This window comes from Protopterus annectens, chromosome 1.part0, assembly GCF_019279795.1.
Source record: "Protopterus annectens isolate FY-2018-M chromosome 1.part0, PAN1.0, whole genome shotgun sequence".
NCBI lineage: Eukaryota > Metazoa > Chordata > Ceratodontiformes > Protopteridae > Protopterus > Protopterus annectens.
Window position 1 is genome coordinate 426,737,523 of NC_056725.1, and position 20,999 is coordinate 426,758,521.

The window sequence follows — 20,999 nt, forward strand, 5'->3', positions numbered from 1 at the left end:
ATTCTTTCCATAGGAAAAAATTTGGTTTTCTGTTTCTTCGATATTTTCAGCGTTTGCTGAAAACGGGTCGATATTAGAACACTCGAAATTTTGAAAGTTTGGTGTTCAAATATAGACCTTAATTTTCAGCTGCTGCTGTCTTTCACAAAAATGCCTAGCCTGATCACTCTATTAAAAATTTAGTCTAAATAAATGAACTGATCACTTCTGTAGGCAGTGTATATTGTTACCACTGCTGAAGGATACAACTGCTGTCTGAAAAAGAAAAAAAAACATCTATGAAAATCAGGAGTATCTGCTCTTGTTAAAATTCCAGGCAGTCATTGACATCAGTCACTCTGAGCAACCAATCTCTAGAACTTACCTCAGTCTTCATTCATTTATTCATTCATTCATTCATTCATTACTGGCTTTACCCTAATCATGTTCATACAGTGACCCTGTTTAGGAAAAAGCACTTAAATGAATGGTTTACTTCTCCCTTGACAACAGCAGCTTTTGTGGGGTCCCCATACAGTCGTAATGACCTGGGAGCTCCCCCATAGCCACATGGATTTTAGGTGCCTGATACTAGCTGTGTTGATAACTCTGTCCTTTAAGGCATACTAAACCCATTTCGAAATGCAGCACCAGAATGTTCACTATCATAGACAGGCAATGCCTGTAAGAGGAATTTTACTGCCTTACAACATATTATCATGGCACCCAGCCAGAACAGTTATTCACCTACCATCTATGCAGCTACCTAAACAACCCCCCATACATTAGTATTCCATTTGATCTCCCCTCTGTAAGGTCTACAGATATTCCTTTATTATTCTGTTGTGACACAGCAGTGTGGGGAGCCTGAAGTGGGGAAGTAGACCAGGAGTACGAAAATCTCATGGGTGAATGTATGTTAGACATGATGCTAAAATGAATGTCAGTGATACTGGAACTTGTTGAATGTTCTAAATGCCTTGGCTATCTGAGACTTGTCTGTACTGTATCTGGTTAATTCAGAGGTCCTGTAGCCTACCAAACATTCCAGAGGGGTATTTAGCAGTTAAATTGTTCCACTACAAATGCTTTTGGTTAACCCTGTGCTGCTGGAATGATTCCCCCCACTGATTTTTACTAAATTTAGTATGTACCTTGTCATCGCATATATTAAGAGACTCATGATTTTGTTGATAATTAACCCACCAACTGTCAAATCTTCCTGTACCTCAGCCTTCACATGCTCTTGTTTTCCTTACACCATTACTGCAGTAGGAAACTATTTTACTACATGACAATATTTTAATATAAAATGGGTTAGTCTGCCTTTGGTTATTAAAGAAATGTATCCACATATTCACTTATTTTTGATGTTTTTATTTAAATCCAATGGAATATGCTGAGTTATCCATAACCTTAGAAGTCTCATGGCATTACCAGTTCCAGATATCTGCCTTCTGAAAGAAGTCAATATCTATGCAGCTCTATCCCTTTTATTACAGGTCTTCATGAATGTAAAAGATGGCACCAGCATGTTTCATTCATGGAAGTCCATTGGGCCACTGTTTTATGTCTTCTGGTACAGGAATTCCTTTATTACATCTTGTATTAGTAATGCACTGCTCCCTAACTATATTGGCGATGTACTGTTCTCTAACTATATTGGTGTACACTGCTGCCTAACTATACTAGTAATGTACTGTTTTCTAACTATATTGGTGTACACTGCTGCCCAACTCTACTAGTAATGTTATGTTCTCTAACTATATTGGCGTGCACTGCTGCCTAACTATACTAGTAATGTACTGTTTTCTAACTATATTGGTGTACATTGTTGCCTAACTATACTAGTAATGTACTGTTCTCTAACTATATTGGTGTACACTGCTGCCTAAGTATACTAGTAATGTACTGTTTTCTAACTATATTGGTGTACACTGCTGCCTAACTATACTAGTAATGCACAGTTCTCTAACTATATTGGTGTACACTGCTGCCTAAGTATACTAGTAATGTACTGTTTTCTAACTATATTGGTGTACACTGCTGCCTAACTATACTAGTAATGCACAGTTCTCTAACTATATTGGTGTACACTGCTGCCTAACTATACTAGTAATGTATTCTCTAACTATGTTGGTGTACACTGCTGCCTAACTATACTAGTAATGTATTCTCTAACTATGTTGGTGTACACTGCTGCCTAAGTATACTAGTAATGTTCTGCTCTCTTACTATGTTGGTGTGCACTGCTGCATAACTATACTAGTAATGTATTCTCTAACTATGTTGGCGTACACTGCTGCCTAACTCTACTAGTAATGTTCTGCTCTCTTACTATGTTGGTATACACTGCTGCCTAACTATACTAGTAATGTATTCTCTAACTATGTTAGTGTACACTGCTGCCTAACTATACTAGTAATGTTCTGCTCTCTTACTATGTTGGTGTACACTGCTACTTAACTATACTATTAATGTATTCTCTAACTATGTTGGTGTACACTGCTGCCTAACTATACTAATAATGTTCTGCTCTCTTACTATGTTGGTGTACACTGCTGCCTAACTATATTAGTAATGTAATGTTTTCTAACTATATTGGTGTACACTGCTGCCTAACTATACTAGTAATGTACTGTGATCTAATTATATTGGTGTACACTGCTGCCTAACTATACTAGTAATGTACTGTTCTCTATATTGGTGTGCACTGCTGCCTAACTATACTAGTAATTTACTGTTCTCTAACTATATTGGTGTATACTGCTGCCTAACTATACTAGTACTGTACTGTTTCCTAACTATATTGGTGTACACTGCTGCCTAACTATACTAGTAATGCACTGTTGTCTAACTATATTGGTGTGCCATGCTGTCTAACTATGTTAGTAGAGCACTGTTCACTAAACACTGCTGCATAACCATATTAGTAATGTTCTGCTCTCTAACCATATTGGTGTACACTGCTGCCTACATATACTAGTAATGTACTGCTCTCTAACTATGTTGGTGTACACTGCTGCCTAACTATACTAGTAATGTACTGTTCTCTAACCATATTGGTGTACACTGCTGCCTACATATACTAGTAATGTACTGCTCTCTAACTATGTTGGTGTACACTTCTGCCTAACTATACTAGTAATGCACTGTTCTCTAACTATATTGGTGTACACTGCTGCCTTACTATACTAGTAATGTACTGCTGTCTAACTATGTTGGTGTACACTGCTGCCTAACTATACTAGTAATGTACTGCTCTCTAACTATGTTGGTGTACACTGCTGCCTAACTATGTTGGTTATGTACGTCTCTCTAACTATATTGATAATTCAGACCTCTCTGGCTACACTGAAGATGCATTCTACTGGTTTGCTCTGCTGTCTATATTCATGGTTCATGTTCTCCATATTAGCGATGCATCTGCTGTCTAACTATATTCATGGTTCATGTTCTCCATATTAGCGATGCATTACTGTCTAACTATTTTTGTGATGTATTATTCTTTAACTATATTGGTGATGCACTATTATCTGATTATGTTGGTGTTCACTTCTTTCAAACTATATTGTGCGCACTTCCTTCTAACTATATTGGTGATGCTGTGTTCTCAAACTATACTGATGTTTGCTGCTCTCTTACTATACTGGCAATGCACTACCCTCTAATTGTATTGTGGCATATGGATTAATATGCTTTAGTACATTAGATGAAACATCAATATCTCTGAATTTAAGAAGGTGCTTTGCATTACACTGCCATTAGAATGCATGTCTGCTGCAAGAGCTTCTCTCAAGTTTTGTTCTTTAAATAATTAAATTTCTTTTTCATATGGAAATTTCACTATTTTTCCCAGGTCTTTCATTCCTTTAAATATGCTATCACAAGACAAGTGGTTGCTCTTAAACCTATCTGCAAGTGTATTTATCAGATTTGTTTTCATGATACACATACCCTTATGCTTCTGTATTTCTGTATAACAATTGCAGATATGTCTTATTCACAACACTGTTTATTTTCTGCGTTTGATCATTCACATATAATACAATGACATTGGTTTCATAATATTTTTTATTTTGATATTTTGTTACTATATCACTCTTAGTTATGCTTTTGTTTTGTGCTAGCAATTAGTTAATGCTTTAGCAGATTGTTTATGCTGTCTAATAGGACCTCAAACAATGTATTACTTTAACTTATTCATGTATTGTATATTACCTTATGTACATGGAATTTGTTTTATAAATTCTCTTACATTCTTTCATCACTGCTTGCAATTTTCCAGAGTTTTTCTTGTCAGGCATCTATTGAAAATGGGTCAAAACCCAGTTGTATAACTTGGATAACTCATAGGTTCATAGGTGCATAGGTTCATAGGTAGGTGCTAGGCTATCGGCCCTAGGGCCCATACAAGCCTAGCCAAAAAATGTACCCTGGCTTTTTCCACCCAAGAAAATTATTTTCCTGTACCCCTATCAAGCAGAGCCACAGAAGTGATCCCCGGGGTGAATTTCCCATTTCCCATCCAATCATCAAGATTTTTCTTGAAGAGTGCTAATAAGGAGCTCTGTTTGACATCGATAGGTAGTCTGTTCCAGAGTATGGGAAGTCTCTGGGACAGGAATCTATCCCTCCAGCATGTTCTGTTTATTGTGGTGACAAGGTTTAGGTCCCTAGAGCGTGTAGCTCGGAGGGATTGGGATTTCTTTAAGTGGAGCATGTCCAACAGCTCTGGGTTTGACATAGCTTTGTATGTTAGGCAGAGATCACCCCTGAGTAGGCGATATGCGATGGAGTAAAGCTGTAGTTTTTTTAGATGGTCTGCATAGGGCATCTGTTTGAGGCCAGTAATCCTCTTTGTGAGGTATTTCTGTGGTCTTTCCAGTTGTTGTAGATGTCTTGTGAGGTACATACCAAAAGGGGCGTTGTACTCTATAATGGATCTAATGAGTGATGAGTAGAGGGGAACAATGACCTCTTTTTTTCTGGATGAAAATCCTTTTGTGATGAGATGAGCCACGTAGAAGGATTTCCTGACCACTGTGGCGATGTGATTATCAAAGGAGAGACTACTGTCCACCTGTGTCCCAAGGTCTCTTATCACATTTTCGGCATTAAGTAGACTACTATGTGGTAGTTCATGGGTACAGAGTTTTTACCAAAGGGGATGACAATACACTTTTTGGCATTGAGCTTCAGTCCATGGCTTTGACACCATGTTTCTGTCTCAGTGAGGCCCTTTTGTAGTTTGTCCACATCGTTAGGAGTTTCAATTATGGCTCCTAGTTTGCAGTCAGCTGCAAACTTTGTTAGCCAAAGACCTTCCGTGTTGGCCTGCACTTCAGAGAAGTAGACACCAAACAGGAGAGGACCCAGGACTGAACCCTGTGGTACTCCACTTGTCACTGGTCTGATGTCGGATTTGGAATCCGCTACTTTCACAGTGTGGGTTCTGTCCGTGAGACAGTTGACAACCCATCTTGTGACATAGGGATTTATACTTAGTTTAGTGAGTTATCTATAATTCCAGAGTGGAGGATGGTGTCGAAAGCCCTGGTGAGATCTAGATAAGCTATGTGAACCATTTTACCCTCATCTATGGCTTTGGTGACTGCTTCAAAGAAGTCAATCAGGTTTAGGAGACATGATCTGCCTTTTACAAATCCAAACTGGGTAGGCTCCAGATTTGGAGATTACCAATGTCTTTGTTTATGAGTTCCACGATGATACGTTCCATGGCCTTGCAGACCAGGCTCATCAGGCTAATGGGGCGGTAGTTCCCGGGGTCTGTCATGGCTCCCCCTTTGTGGAGTGGGATAACCGTCACAGTGCGCCATTCAGTGGGTACAAAGCCTGAGGTGAGGCTATGGTTGAACATGGTACTTAGGTAGGGTGCCAGTTCATTCTGTAGTTCGTGTAGAACGCAGCCTGGGATATTGTCAAGTCCCATGGATGCTGTGTTCTTGGCTTTGGAGAGTGTGTTTTTTACCTGTGCAGCCATGATTATAGGAACTTTGCATTCTTCTGGTATAGAGATGGGCCCTCTAGGGGGTGAGAGGGGGGTAAAGTTAGCACTGAACCTATCTGCTAGGATGTTGGCAATATCAGTTGGTTCTGTATATTTAGTGCCATTGTGCTGTAACTCAGAGCAGATCTGAGTGTTCCCATTTAGATTCTTGACATAGCTATAAAATGCTTTGTGGTTGTCTTTAGAGTCAGTGGCAATTTTGTTTTCGTAACTAGTTTTGGAGGATTTTATGAGGGATCTCAGCTTCTTACTGAGATTGACCAGGGAGTTCCTCCAGTCATGGGATTTTACTCTTTTTTGCAACACTTTCTTTCTTCTGTTGTAGAGTTTGTTTATGGCAGAGGACAATGACATTGGTCCTGTTCATCAAATGACTCAGGTCCTGTTCTCCAAGTCTACCAAATTAGGCTACACTGCACAGACTATGCTTTCTGAATCCTTGGTCCCAAACTGTGGGAATCGTTTCCTTCTTTTTTTTTTTAAGACTATTCCTCTTACCCCATTTTCTGATCAGAAATAAAAACACAAGACTCAAGGAAAATGCAACTGCTCTCCCTCTGGCCATAAAATTTAACCTCTTCCTACCCTTTTTATGTCTGCATACCTTGCTCTGTCTCTTCTTTTCATTGTTATTCTGCCAGCATCCCAGCTTTGGTAGACACTCTGCATATTATGCATGTATATATATATATATATATATATATATATATATATATATATATATATATATATAGAGAGAGAGAGAGAAAGAGAGAGAGAGAGAGATTTGTCAGTCATTGTTATATAATATGATGTAACTATTGCCTTTATGCCTTCAAGCCAATTCTGATATTCGTATCATATATAATGGGCTGGATTCACAAAGGTTTGCACGGAGTCTAAGAGTAGAGTAAGACTCCATGCAGCCAGGATGTCCGCTGAGCGATCCAGGAACAGCCGGTAGGGGTGTGCAACAGAGCTCCTAAAACGAGTCTTACACGGACAGGGCTTGGATATGCAAATTACCTCAATTGCAGGCGAAAGCTATGCAAATGAGGTAAATTTGCGATCCAGGAAACCTGAACCTGTCCCAGTAAGAGTAGTGTTATTTGCAGAAATGTACTCCGTTGACAACTGAGTATGGTTCTGCAAATAGCAAAACGGTGCCGTGACAGCTCCAAAAAAAGGATGCATCCAGTTGAGGAAGCATGCCAATGGTCAAAAATATGGCCATTGGCAATGTTACCAAACAAGAAAAATCAGAGAGTAGCAGTTCGTAGTACGTCCTGGAAATCACTCAGTGAAACAGATGCTTGCAAAAGTTACTTGAACGCAAGTTTATTGTTTAAAATAAGAGCGTTTTCGCTGTCAAAGCAAAAGGCAGCTTCTTCAGAACATGAATAAAACAATTTGGCGCCAAGGCTTGCATTTAAAAAGACAAAGCGTGTCATAGTGACATCACTGCTTCATCAACAATTTAATTAAATTTAATTTAAAGGCGCACTGATGTCCTACTTGGATACAAAATTCAGATAAGCAACAAGTATAACTAGCTCTTATAATTAACTCATAAAAGCAATATAAAACACATATAAAAAATATATGAAAAATAACAAACATTATCTTGTGTCACAAAAACAAGATGGAATTAAACATTGAAAAGAGAAAAGTTTTGTTATGTTGGCAAATATATACCATCATCAGTAATGAAAACGGGTTGTTTGTCAAGGAACAGTCATAATAAAAAATCCCTCCAAAACATTATATAAACAATATTGTATAAAAATATATTATATAATAATAAGATAGTTTAAAACTATCTAATTTGTAACTTTGTCATATGACCAAATAGCCCCTCAAGTATAGAAAATGAATGTAAAGTATCAAAAAAGCCCGGTATCATGGTATATATTAATCTGTACAAAAAGCTCTATTTAATGTAACTTCTCATTTTTAATAGTACTGAGATATTACAATTTTCATTGAGGCCAGGGCGGTGAAAGGCGTTAAGCCTAATCTGCCATTCCAGTTCATGAAGTTCAAGTAACAAAGACAAAGGGCCCCCTCTAATACTCGGGGGTACGTGGTCGATTCCCATAAATAAAAATTTGTGATCAGGAAATTTTTCAATATGCCTAGCTAGGGCATTTTCCTGTTTGTTTGTCCTGATGGCATAGACGTGTTCGTAAATACGTTGACGTAATTTACGATCCGTCTTGCCTATATAGAAGGCAGGACAAATATCACAGAAAGCTCCATAGATGACTGATTTTGTATTACAGTTGATTGTGTGTCGTATATGATATTTGCTATCATTCACTGTAAAAGAAGCCCCTGATTTTAAACAGTGACACCAATTACAAGAGCCACATGTTATAGAGCCCTTTGTCTTTGTTACTTGAACTTCATGAACTGGAATGGCAGATTAGGCTTAACGCCTTTCACCGCCCTGGCCTCAATGAAAATTGTAATATCTCAGTACTATTAAAAATGAGAAGTTACATTAAATAGAGCTTTTTGTACAGATTAATATATACCATGATACCGGGCTTTTTTGATACTTTACATTCATTTTCTATACTTGAGGGGCTATTTGGTCATATGACAAAGTTACAAATTAGATAGTTTTAAACTATCTTATTATTATATAATATATTTTTATACAATATTGTTTATATAATGTTTTGGAGGGATTTTTTATTATGACTGTTCCTTGACAAACAACCCGTTTTTCATTACTGATGATGGTATATATTTGCCAACATAACAAAACTTTTCTCTTTTCAATGTTTAATTCCATCTTGTTTTTGTGACACAAGATAATGTTTGTTATTTTTCATATATTTTTTATATGTGTTTTATATTGCTTTTATGAGTTAATTATAAGAGCTAGTTATACTTGTTGCTTATCTGAATTTTGTATCCAAGTAGGACATCAGTGCGCCTTTAAATTAAATTTAATTAAATTGTGGATGAAGCAGTGATGTCACTATGACACGCTTTGTTTTTTAAATGCAAGCCTTGGCGCCAAATTGTTTTATTCATGTTCTGAAGAAGCTGCCTTTTGCTTTGACAGCGAAAACGCTCTTATTTTAAACAATAAACTTGCGTTCAAGTAACTTTTGCAAGCATCTGTTTCACTGAGTGATTTCCAGGACGTACTACGAACTGCTACTCTCTGATTTTTCTTGTTTGGTTTTATTGCCGTTTTTTTCCCCAGTTTGTCTTTGTCCTATGGCTTCGGGGAGTATGAGCAGCCCTAGTACACCTTCAATCTTCCAGTCGGAAGGTGCTCAACCGGATGATAATCATCAGAACTCATGCTCGGACACAAACAGGTTGCTTTTGATACTTTCACAAAAAATAGACGCGCTGCATACTCGGATGGATGCTTATGAGAACAACAACTCTACTAACACTTTACCGAACAGCATACCAGCTGGCCAGCGATTTCCAAGTGGCCCATCTACTTCCAACATCATGGACCAGGGTGAACAATCCCGTTTACCAGTATTGCCCATTTCAGAAGGGGGAGATAGACTCCTGGTGATTGGAGAACAACAGAGTGCCAATGGCAACAACAGGGAGCTCATTGGCGTTCCATCGATCTCTCAGTGGATTAATAACCTTGAAGCGTTCTCGTTTCCCGGGGTGACTGGTATGGAACGACCGGCTCTAATGGGTGAGTCTAACTCTTTTGACACCATCTTAAACAACCTTAAACAGCTTGATGTTAAAATGGTTAAATTAAAGAAATTACAGCTGGAAGTCTCTTACTTCCAGCAATGTCTAAACGAGAATATAGTTCCCAAAGGTCTTCGTTCTTCTTTTACCCCGTCGGGTTTGATCCAGGGGCCTGATTTCTTGACTGACTTGGTTACACTTTTTTCAAGACAAGGTGCTCAACTCTTGGAACTGCTAATAAAACACTATTCCCTTAACATCAATTTTCTGACGGATGAAATCAAACTGCTTGATAACACTATCAAAATGGACATGAACTTCATGCGTTTTAAATTTGACTATGACCGGACTTTCATAAGCATTGAGGGGCTTATGTCTAAATTAAAGCAGAATAAAGTCAAAAAACTAAACAGGGACAGGGACGCTTACAGCCATCAACGCGCATTTCCCAAATTACAGACTGCGCCCACCCCTGGCCTTGATAGCCTTGACAGGTTTGATTCTGACGTGGTCCCTTCTGCTTCAGGTAATCAACCTGCTGACTTCAATCAACATGGAGCTAACACCCAAAGAACTGATAGGCAAAATGGAAAGTTTCCTAATCACAATGCTAAACCCAGGAACAATAATTCCAGTCCAAATTTTGGTAACAATAATAATTTTTTAGGACAACTTCCACAACGTCCATATCAGACGAGGAGCAGAACTCGGAACAATTAACTCCGATGCACATTAATTTAGAGTGTGCCAACAGCGTGAGTTCACCTTTATGTATTCAATTCAATCAAAAAGGTGATTTCAAAATATACAACTTCTCTGATGTAATGCTATCACCAGAACTTATCGAAATTATGTCCCGAGGCAACACATTTGTGCCCAGTTCTGGATGTGACATTACTAAAACTATCCTGGACTTAAAATGTTATACCAGGAAGTTGAACTTGGACGTGCTATTTAATAATTCCATTGCTTTACCCAGGGTTGAGTTGAAAGTCCCGAGTACCTTCAACCCCCCATTACATCCTGGGTTAAAGTTATTTGAAAATATTTGTGAATTAGACATTAGAGACTTGACTAATTCAAATAATGTACCAAAGGCTTATCCATATCATAACATTACTATGGAACAGAGAAGGGCATTGTCTGACTTTAAACTTCTACCAGTCAGGGTAATAAAACCTGATAAAGGGGGTGGACTGGTGATTTTCAACAACAGTATGTACAATGAAAAAATGCTTTGTGTTTTGAATACACCAGCATACTGCCCTTCTTCTATTAGTGAAATGAATGGTGTACATAGGAGAATTAGGGGTTACCTCAGAGACATGTATCTGGAAGGTAGAATTGACATGGAATTGTATAACTTCTTAGACATAGTTTTCCCAAAAGTCCCTATGATGTTTGGCATCCCTAAGATACATAAGAATCTAGAGAACCCACCCATGAGGGCTCTAATAGATGGTAGATTTTCTATGACTTATAACAGTTCTAAACTGATTGATCACATTCTGTTAAAATACTTAAAGAACATCCCCTCCATCTGTAAAGATTCATGGACCTTCCTGAGTAGTATAGATAGTATTGTTTACAACCCTGAATTCAATTTTCTTACAATAGATGTGGTTGACTTATACACATCAATACCCCACCAGGAAGCTACCGAGTGGGTAGGGCTAAAATTGAAAGATCTGGGTGCCACACAAAATGAAATCAGTATTGTTACAGAACTACTTGACATTGTTCTTGATTCTAATTTTTTCATTTTTAATGAAAAAATTTTCTTACAGAAACAAGGTATAGCCATGGGCTCCCCTTGTGGGGCCAGTGTGGCTAACATCTTTATGGCCTTTTGGGAATCTAAGTTTATTCTACCAAACCCCTCCTTTAAGGATCAGATTCACTTTTACACCCGATATCTGGATGATATTTTCATCTTGTTTAAAGGAAATAATGAGGAAGCGGACTCCTTAGTAGAATTTATGAACTGCACTACCACCTTTCTGAAATTTACATCAACTTTTTCAGATAAGGTCATCGACTACTTAGACGTCAAGCTTAGTAAAGATGACATCGGTAAAATGTACTTTTCCAAAGTGTTTAGGAAACCCACACATTGCAATTCCCTTTTACACTATTCTAGTCAGCATCCTTTCAAACAAAAGAGGGCCACAGTTAAAGGCCAGTTTGTTAGGGCAGTACGTATGTGTAACTCTGATTTAGCCTTTAGCGAAGAATGTCTGTTTCTCAAGAGTCAATTCTCAAATAGAGGTTATCCGACCTCATTGATTGAGGAAATTATTATTGAAATTGAAGTAAAAAAAGCTAGAGGTATTTTTAAACCTCTTCTTAAACTTAAGGTAGATCAACCATTGAATCTAGTTGAACACACACAAGTAAGCGTTGACCAACTTTCACCACCGAGTCATACTACATCTGAATATTTGGTTAAATGTAACTTAGTGTCTAGCTTTATTACTGCTTTTAGCAATGACACAGGGAGAATTTGTAAAATTTTAAATAAGAACTGGGATTTGATCAGGAATGATACTGACCTCTTCGAAAAATTGGGCCCATTTCCTAGGGTGGTTTTCAGAAAAGGAAGGAACCTTAAAGAGCTTTTGCAATTTAGACATGAACCTAGTTTTATAAGATGTAAGGGCTCTATAACATGTGGCTCTTGTAATTGGTGTCACTGTTTAAAATCAGGGGCTTCTTTTACAGTGAATGATAGCAAATATCATATTCGACACACAATCAACTGTAATACAAAATCAGTCATCTATGGAGCTTTCTGTGATATTTGTCCTGCCTTCTATATAGGCAAGACGGATCGCAAACTACGCCAACGTATTTACGAACACGTCTATGCCATCAGGACAAACAAACAGGAAAATGCCCTAGCTAGGCATATTGAAAAATTTCCTGATCACAAATTTTTATTTATGGGAATCGACCACGTACCCCCGAGTATTAGAGGGGGCCCTTTGTCTTTGTTACTTGAACTTCATGAACTGGAATGGCAGATTAAGCTTAACGCCTTTCACCGCCCTGGCCTCAATGAAAATTGTAATATCTCAGTACTATTAAAAATGAGAAGTTACATTAAATAGAGCTTTTTGTACAGATTAATATATACCATGATACCGGGCTTTTTTGATACTTTACATTCATTTTCTATACTTGAGGGGCTATTTGGTCATATGACAAAGTTACAAATTAGATAGTTTTAAACTATCTTATTATTATATAATATATTTTTATACAATATTGTTTATATAATGTTTTGGAGGGATTTTTTATTATGACTGTTCCTTGACAAACAACCCGTTTTTCATTACTGATGATGGTATATATTTGCCAACATAACAAAACTTTTCTCTTTTCAATGTTTAATTCCATCTTGTTTTTGTGACACAAGATAATGTTTGTTATTTTTCATATATTTTTTATATGTGTTTTATATTGCTTTTATGAGTTAATTATAAGAGCTAGTTATACTTGTTGCTTATCTGAATTTTGTATCCAAGTAGGACATCAGTGCGCCTTTAAATTAAATTTAATTAAATTGTTGATGAAGCAGTGATGTCACTATGACACGCTTTGTCTTTTTAAATGCAAGCCTTGGCGCCAAATTGTTTTATTCATGTTCTGAAGAAGCTGCCTTTTGCTTTGACAGCGAAAACGCTCTTATTTTAAACAATAAACTTGCGTTCAAGTAACTTTTGCAAGCATCTGTTTCACTGAGTGATTTCCAGGACGTACTACGAACTGCTACTCTCTGATTTTTCTTGTTTGGTTTTATTGCCGTTTTTTTCCCCAGTTTGTCTTTGTCCATTGGCAATGTTCACCGATGCAAAATAAAAATAATTTTTTTTTTTTTATCCTGATCTCCGGTGTTTAAGAGTAGCACAGCGCCGCGCAAATGCACTGCGCTCTAAAAAGCAGAAAACCAATAATTAAAATCCACAAATGTGGATTTTATTGTAATTCTTAATTTATAATGCAAGGGAATGGCAGGCTGAAGACAACATGGCTACCGAGTAGAGGTTGCTAAGGGGGGAAGCTCAGTCTAAGAGATGTAACCAAGCATTAGTAGGCAATCCTACGCAAATGAGGGTTAGGATAGTGAATCCCACATTTACATAGCACATGAGCACAGTCAGTGGAGTGTAGGAGTAGGATAAGGGGAGTAACAGAGTAGAAGATAGGTGACATCACGAGGGGGGTATGTATGAAAGAAGTGAAGCTCATTGGAGCAGAGTGGCATGTGTCTGCTGTCAGTTACACATCACTGGAAGAGGTGTGTCAACAGGTAGCCTAGCTAAAGGCAAGAAATTGAAGGTGTATGTCGTGGATAACACTAACATTTCTTGTTGAAGTGCCTGCAACGTGTATGTGCGCGGGTGCGTGCCTGTACATCCGAGTAAGACTGTGTGCGCACGTGTTAGCAAGAATAAGCAAGTTTTATTCTGTGTAAGCATGTGTGCACGTGTGTGAGCTGGTGTGAGTGTGTTTGCGCTTGTGTGCGCGGCACTGCCCACCTGAGGAAACAGAAAGGAAAAAGGAAGCACAACAAATAGTAGGAAGTTAACCAGGGAGTACTAGCAGAGCTAGCAGGGGAAAACAATCAGAATCAGGCAATTACACAGGCAGTACACTAGCCCAGCCCAGCCCAGCACTTAAAACTCTGCAAACAACATTCCACTATGTTTCTCTCAAGAGGCACTGCAACACTGCAGTAAGCTAATAGAAGTGAAAACTGAAAAAGCTTTACTGAGACAAAGAAATGTTAGGGGCTGCCATTGCTGTTATAAGACGACATATGCAACATGCTGAGGGTGGTGACAATGCGAATGCTGCTGGACAACCCACAGTGAGGAGACAGAGAAGAGTGTACAGGCCCAGGGTAACCTATCAGGGGCTACATGAGCTGGAGATAGTGGAGCGCTATAGAGTGGACAGAGACCTCTTGCAGCAAATTGTTGAGCTGTGCAGGCCACGCCTCACACACAGAACCAACAGAGAGGAACCCATCCCAGTGGAAACCAAGGTATGTGTTGGCCTAAGAATATTAGCAACAGGTAGCTTCCAGAGACCAACTGGTGATATGATGGGGATATCACAGGCATCAGCATCCAGGGTACTGCACCAGTTCCTGGATGCCATGTCAGCACATGTCGGTGATCATGGATATTTCCCCAATTTCCGTGAGGTATTGGCCAGCAATATATGTCTCTTCCAGCAAATAGCGGAATACCCTGAGGTAGTGGGTGCAATAGACTGCACGCACATATGCATCAAAACACCAGCCGGTGAGTGGGGTAGGGTCTACTTCAACCGCAAGGGCTTCCCCTCCATCAACTGCCAGGTCATGTGTGATGCCCAGGGCATAATACTGAATGTGTGTGCTGGCTGCCCTGGAAGCTACCATGATTTCCATATCTGGCATCTGACACAGCTGTACCAGACATTTGCCAATGGGGACATCCCCCATGGTCACTTAGTGGGGGATGCTGGCTATGCACTGGAGCCGTGGCTGATGACACCCATCAGAAACGCACACACACCTGAACAGGAACGCCATAATGAGGCACACGCACAAACACGAAATGTAATCGAGCGTGTGTTTGGTCTGCTCAAGTCACGGTTCCAGTGCCTGGACACATCTGGTGGAGCCTTGCAGTACTCATTAACTACATGTACCCAAATTATCACGGTATGTGCTATGCTACATAATATGTTCCTGCGAAAACCGCTGCATTAGGAGCAGCATAGGCCTGGGCCAAACAACCCCCCACCATTGCCAAGGCCATCACAGGCAGAGCGTGACTCGGAGGAGGAACAACCTGAGCCTGCCCCAGTAGGCTGAAGGAGGAGTGCCCAGTATGCTTTGGCCTTGGCAAAGGGGCAACGCATAGCACATACACTGGCTCAGTAGGAACCCTGCAAATGATACCTCTCTCTGACTCGCACATACAGTAAAAGGGATGCCTAACTTGACACTACCTGTTTCCAAACATGTATAGGGAGTGCAGTATGTGCATCCGACATAGGCAGCCCTGCAGCACCACCTGAGGCATGATTGCCATGTGTTAAGCAATATAAAGCAGTGCTAAACAGCTTTCACCACCATTTAGTATATGTAAAGCAATTGCACACACTAACACTAGCACAACTGTGGTCAATGTTGAGCAATATTGGGCAACGTTCAGCAATGTTGGTTAACGTTGAGCAATGTTGGACAAGCCTGGTCTACGTTGGGCATAGCTGAACAAAAGCCAACATGCTCATATTTGCTCTACTGGCCCTTAAGCTGTCTGGTCTGCTCAGAATGAAAATATAAAGCAGTGACAGGCCTCAAACCCAGGATACTGTGCACTACAGTCATAGTACTGAACCACTAAATCATGACAGTATTTCACTGGTCAGCCTGTATGAAGAAATGTTGCTAAGTCTATGCAAAGTATCTCATGGAAACCCTGCAGGCACAGCATAATCCATGTCGAGTTATGACACAAAGATGAGCCCTGCAGTAAGAATAGAACCTGAATTTCAACACAGATATAGAATAAATGTTAATAATGATCATGTTCACACACATCAACAAATGTAGTGGACTTCAGACAGCAACATACTGAAAGGTCACACTAGGCATGCTCACACACTTGAATAAATGAGACAAATGTCAGGCAACAAAACACTGAATGGACAGACTGGGCATGCTCACACACTTAGGCCATGTCTGAGTACAGCAGTGGGCCACACATATCCGGCAGTTGCATGTGTTAACCCAGGAACCTCTCACTATTCACCAGTCCGCCTTGTGCACACAGTTATATGACAACAGACACATATATAATATATTGGAACCCTGTCATAATAAAATATGATCTGCAGATACTTAGGTTGTTCGTAGAAAGTGGGAAAGCAAAGAAGATAAAAAACCTGCAATCAGTATCATCAATAAACAATGTGCATCCTGAACATTACCATAGGTGCATAGGTTGATACTAGGCTATCTGCCCTAAGGCATTTATAAGCCTAGCCAGAGTGTGTTTGGCTTTTGCAGCCCTGTTAGATTAGTAGACTGTGCCTGTGAATAGTAGGTCACACAAGATAGGCCTTTTACATTTAGTTTATTGTGCCTCTGTCTAGCAGGGACCCAGGAGAGATCCCAGGGGTAAACATACGATCACCCATCCACTCATCAAGATGTCTCCTGTAGGGGGTCAGTGGGGGCTCTGCCTATGCGGGACTGGGATCCCATTCCAGAGTGAGGGGAGCCTCTGGGATATGAATGTGTCCCTCCAGCATGTCCTATTAATATCTGCGCTGAGGTGTAAGTCCCTGGAGCATGTAGCTCTAAGGGATCCGGATATCCTGAGGTGGAGCATGTCCATTAATACTGTGTTGGACATGGCTGTAAACAACAGGCACAGATTGCATCCAAGTAGGCGGTAAAAGACTGAGTAGAGCTGGAGTTACTTTAGGCGAACTGCACAGTGCATCTGTGTGAGTCCCTAGATCCACTTGGTGAGGTACTTTTGTGGCCATTACAGTTGCTGCAGGTGTCGGGTAAGGTACATCCCAAATGGGGCATTGTATCCAATCATGGGCCTGATGAGTATAGGGGCACAATGACTTTACTTGATCTAGATGTGAAACCTTTTGGGATAAGGTGGGCTATATAGAAGGACTGTCTAACCACTTTGGCAATGTGATTGTCAAAGGCAAGATTACTAACTACTTGTGTCCCCAAATCCCTAACAACTTCTACCGTACTTAATGTATTAACACCTATGTGGTAATGTGTGGGCACTTTGTTATTCACAAAGGGGATGACTATGCATTTAATGGCATTTAGCTGTAGGCCATGGCTCTGGCACCAGTTATGCATCTCTGTGAGACCCGTTTGGAGGATGCTTGTGCCTGCTGGAGAGTCAAATATGGCACCCAGTTTGCAGTCATCTGCAAACATGGTCAGCCATATTCCTCCTGTGTTAGCCTGTACATCAGAGAAATATATACTGAACAAGAGAGGTCCCAGGACTGAGCCTTGTGGGACACCATGTGTAACTGGTGTAGAGTCAGACATGGCACCAGCAATACTTACCATGTGGGTGCTATCCCTGATCCAGTTAGCAATCCATCTTGTGACATATGTGTCGATATCTAAGCTGGTGAGCTTATGTATGATGCCCGAGTGGGGTATTGTTTTGAAGGTTTTTGAGAGGTCCAGGTAGGCTGTGTGGACTACCTTCCCTATGTCTATGGACCTGGTAACTGTTTAAAGAAGTTGACCATGTTCAAGAGGCAAGATCTGCCCACAAGAAAGCCGAATTGTGTAGGATCCAGTGTCTGTAGGTTCCTGATGTCTGTGTGTATGAGTTCCATGATGATACGCTCCACAGCTTTGCAGACCAGGCTAGATAGGCTTATAGGGCGATAGTGTTCCGGGTCTGTTGTGGCACCACCTTTGTGGAGTGGGACCACTGTTGCTGTACGCCATTCCTTGGGTACATATCCTGTAGTAAGTCTGATATTGAACAGTGACTTCATGTGAGGGTTACGTTCGTCATGAAGCTTGTGTAAGATGCAGGCCGGGACATTGTCCTGTCACACTGATGCTGTGTTGTCTGCTTTGGAGAGAGCAGCACTCACCTGATCATCTGTGATGTCAGGGAGGCTACACTCTGTTGGGATGGACATCTGCTCATTAGGGGGGATGGGGGGTGACATTTGCACTGAACCTGTTTGCCAGGATGTTGGCAATGTCTGTGGGTTCAGTGTATGTATTGTCGTTTTGCAGTAACTCACAGCTTATCTGGGAGTTGGCACCCAGGTTCATGACATAACTAAAGAAGGCCTTGTGATTGTCCTTAGTGTCTGGTGCAATTTACCTTTTGAAGCAGGTCTTAGATGACTTCATGAGTGAACATAGCTTCTTGCTAGTACTGATCAGAGATGCCTTCCCTTTTTGGGATTGTGCTCTATCATATAGTAGCCCCCTCCTTTTGTTGTATAGCTTATTTATGGCCAGGGTCCACCAGACAGGTCCCCTGCCTTTGGAGGAGTGAGTCTTGTTTTTATTTGGGATAGCACAATCCATGCATTTCAGTAGGTGTCAGTAGAATGTGTTTGTAAAAGATTCAGTGGTCTGAGCCGTATTCAACTCTGTCCAAGGGTCTTTGAAGGATACCACCTCGGTTTTGAGAAGTGTGACGTTTGCTTTTGGTAAGTTCTTCACTAAGAGAACCTAGGATGGGGGTGGGGACAGGATATGGATGTCCAGTGAGATAAATGTATGGTCTGACCTTACCAATGAGGGGCATACCTCTGGTGTGGAACATGGAGTCCCCATATTGGTGATGATCAGGTCCAATATGTTTTCCCCTCATGTGGGTGTGGTGACCAGTTGTGACATAGCATTTGGGTTTAGAAATTCTAGCAACTGCTGGGCGAGGGTGTTGTGGCTTGAATAGTATTCCCAGTCAATGTTTCTGTAGTTGAAGTCACCCCATATAATGGTGTTTGTAGAGACCGTCATATCCTCCAGTGTTCCCAGGAAAGCTGAGTGGGATTCCTGAGTTTGGAAGGGTGGTCTGTAGCAGGCTACAAACTGAAACGCAGTTTTGCCCACTGTTAGTTGCACATGTATGGTCTCTGATGCTTCCTGCAGTCCTACTAACCTGGAGGTGTGTGTATCTGTGAAGTATACGGATACTCCCCCTAAAGTTGTTGGTCGGTCCGAGTCTTGTGGCCGAAAAGCATGGTATGAAGTATAACCTGGTAGTGCTGGTGTGAATTTGGGAGCCTGAACCAGGTGTCTGTTACTGCACAGATATCGACATTCCCCATACTGAGGAGTCTTGAGTGCATGCATTCTGAGGTCTAGAATCTGGTGTTGAGCAGCATTACCCGTAGTGCCTTTTACCTTGTATTGTCTATGGAGGTGGGTTTGTCTTTTGAGCCTTGCCCATAAAAGGCACTGTGGGGGTGACAACAGCCTTAGCCAGTATTCGAAAGTCCAGGGGTGACAGGTGCAAGCTGTCCAAAACGAAGCTACGTGGCATGTCGAGCATGTCATCCCAGGCTGACAGACACTGGATCCCCTTTGAATGACACCAATATGTTAGCCAACTGTTACAATTGATCAGCTTGTCTGTATACTGTGCCATCATTCTTGGTGAGGGTAAGATGCTACACAAGGTCAGGGTCATACTGGCCTGGGTTACATGATCAGAGAGCTCCTCTATGTCTCTTGTCATGTAGTCCAGGGAGGAACATCTGAGGTCATTCACACCAGCATGGACAATGATGGAGCCATATTTGTACTTGCTTTGGAGTGACCTGAGTGCATGTGTAATGTGGCAGAACCTGCCACCCGACAGACAGCTCAAAGTGTCCTTTTCCTTGTTCAGCCTGGTGAGTGTGACGTCAGTGTGTCTGACAATAGAGTCACCTATTACAAATGTAGTAGGTGTGTTGTCTAGCCCTAAGGGCAGTGACTGTGTGGCACACTGACTTTGTGAACCATGTGATATGTGGGTATTGTTGTGGGGTAGCAGTTGTTTGGGTGTCTGCTTAGGAGGTGTCTGCTGCTTAGGCAGATATTATTTAGAGCCTCCGAGTATGTATTTGTGTGGTAATGTATTTTGTTTGCTGTCGCTATAGGTCTATGTGAGACTGGATTTGTGGTGTGTGTGGTTACCTTCACCACCTGATAGACTGTGCTGGTCATGGGTCGAGAGAGCTCAGCCTCCTGTTTGTCTATATAGTTGCATCTCTCACATATATCTGAGTATGTTGGGAGGAGGTGAGGGTTGTCTGTGTACATAAGGCAGTTGTAACATTGCCTCAAAAGTCCCATATTCACCAGCTGGACTGGAGAGTACACACGAAACCAACCTTTGGACATGCCAGGATATTATGATGACATACTCTCTGTTGACTGATCAAAAGGGATCAGTAGGGTGTTAAGTGTGTAAAAGAGTATAACAGGGGTTTAGTGCTCAGGTTTGTTGGTGTTTTGGAAAGATTATCTGCGAAGGAGTCCAGACAGAACCATGACACTTCCTTCAGCTATGTCATACACAGCAATGTACACTCATATATGTCCTGAGTCAGGGCCAACTATACCTGACTGACAATGCCGACATCCTGTCAGACAGGCCCATACATACATACCCACCTCCCACTGACAAATGTCCCTATCATCATACCAGGAGATATCACATGTAGAATGGGTTAACAGCTCCTTCCAAAGCCGAAAACATGGCATCAATTGGGTTACATTGTTTCCCTATATGTGTCATAAGTGAACTAC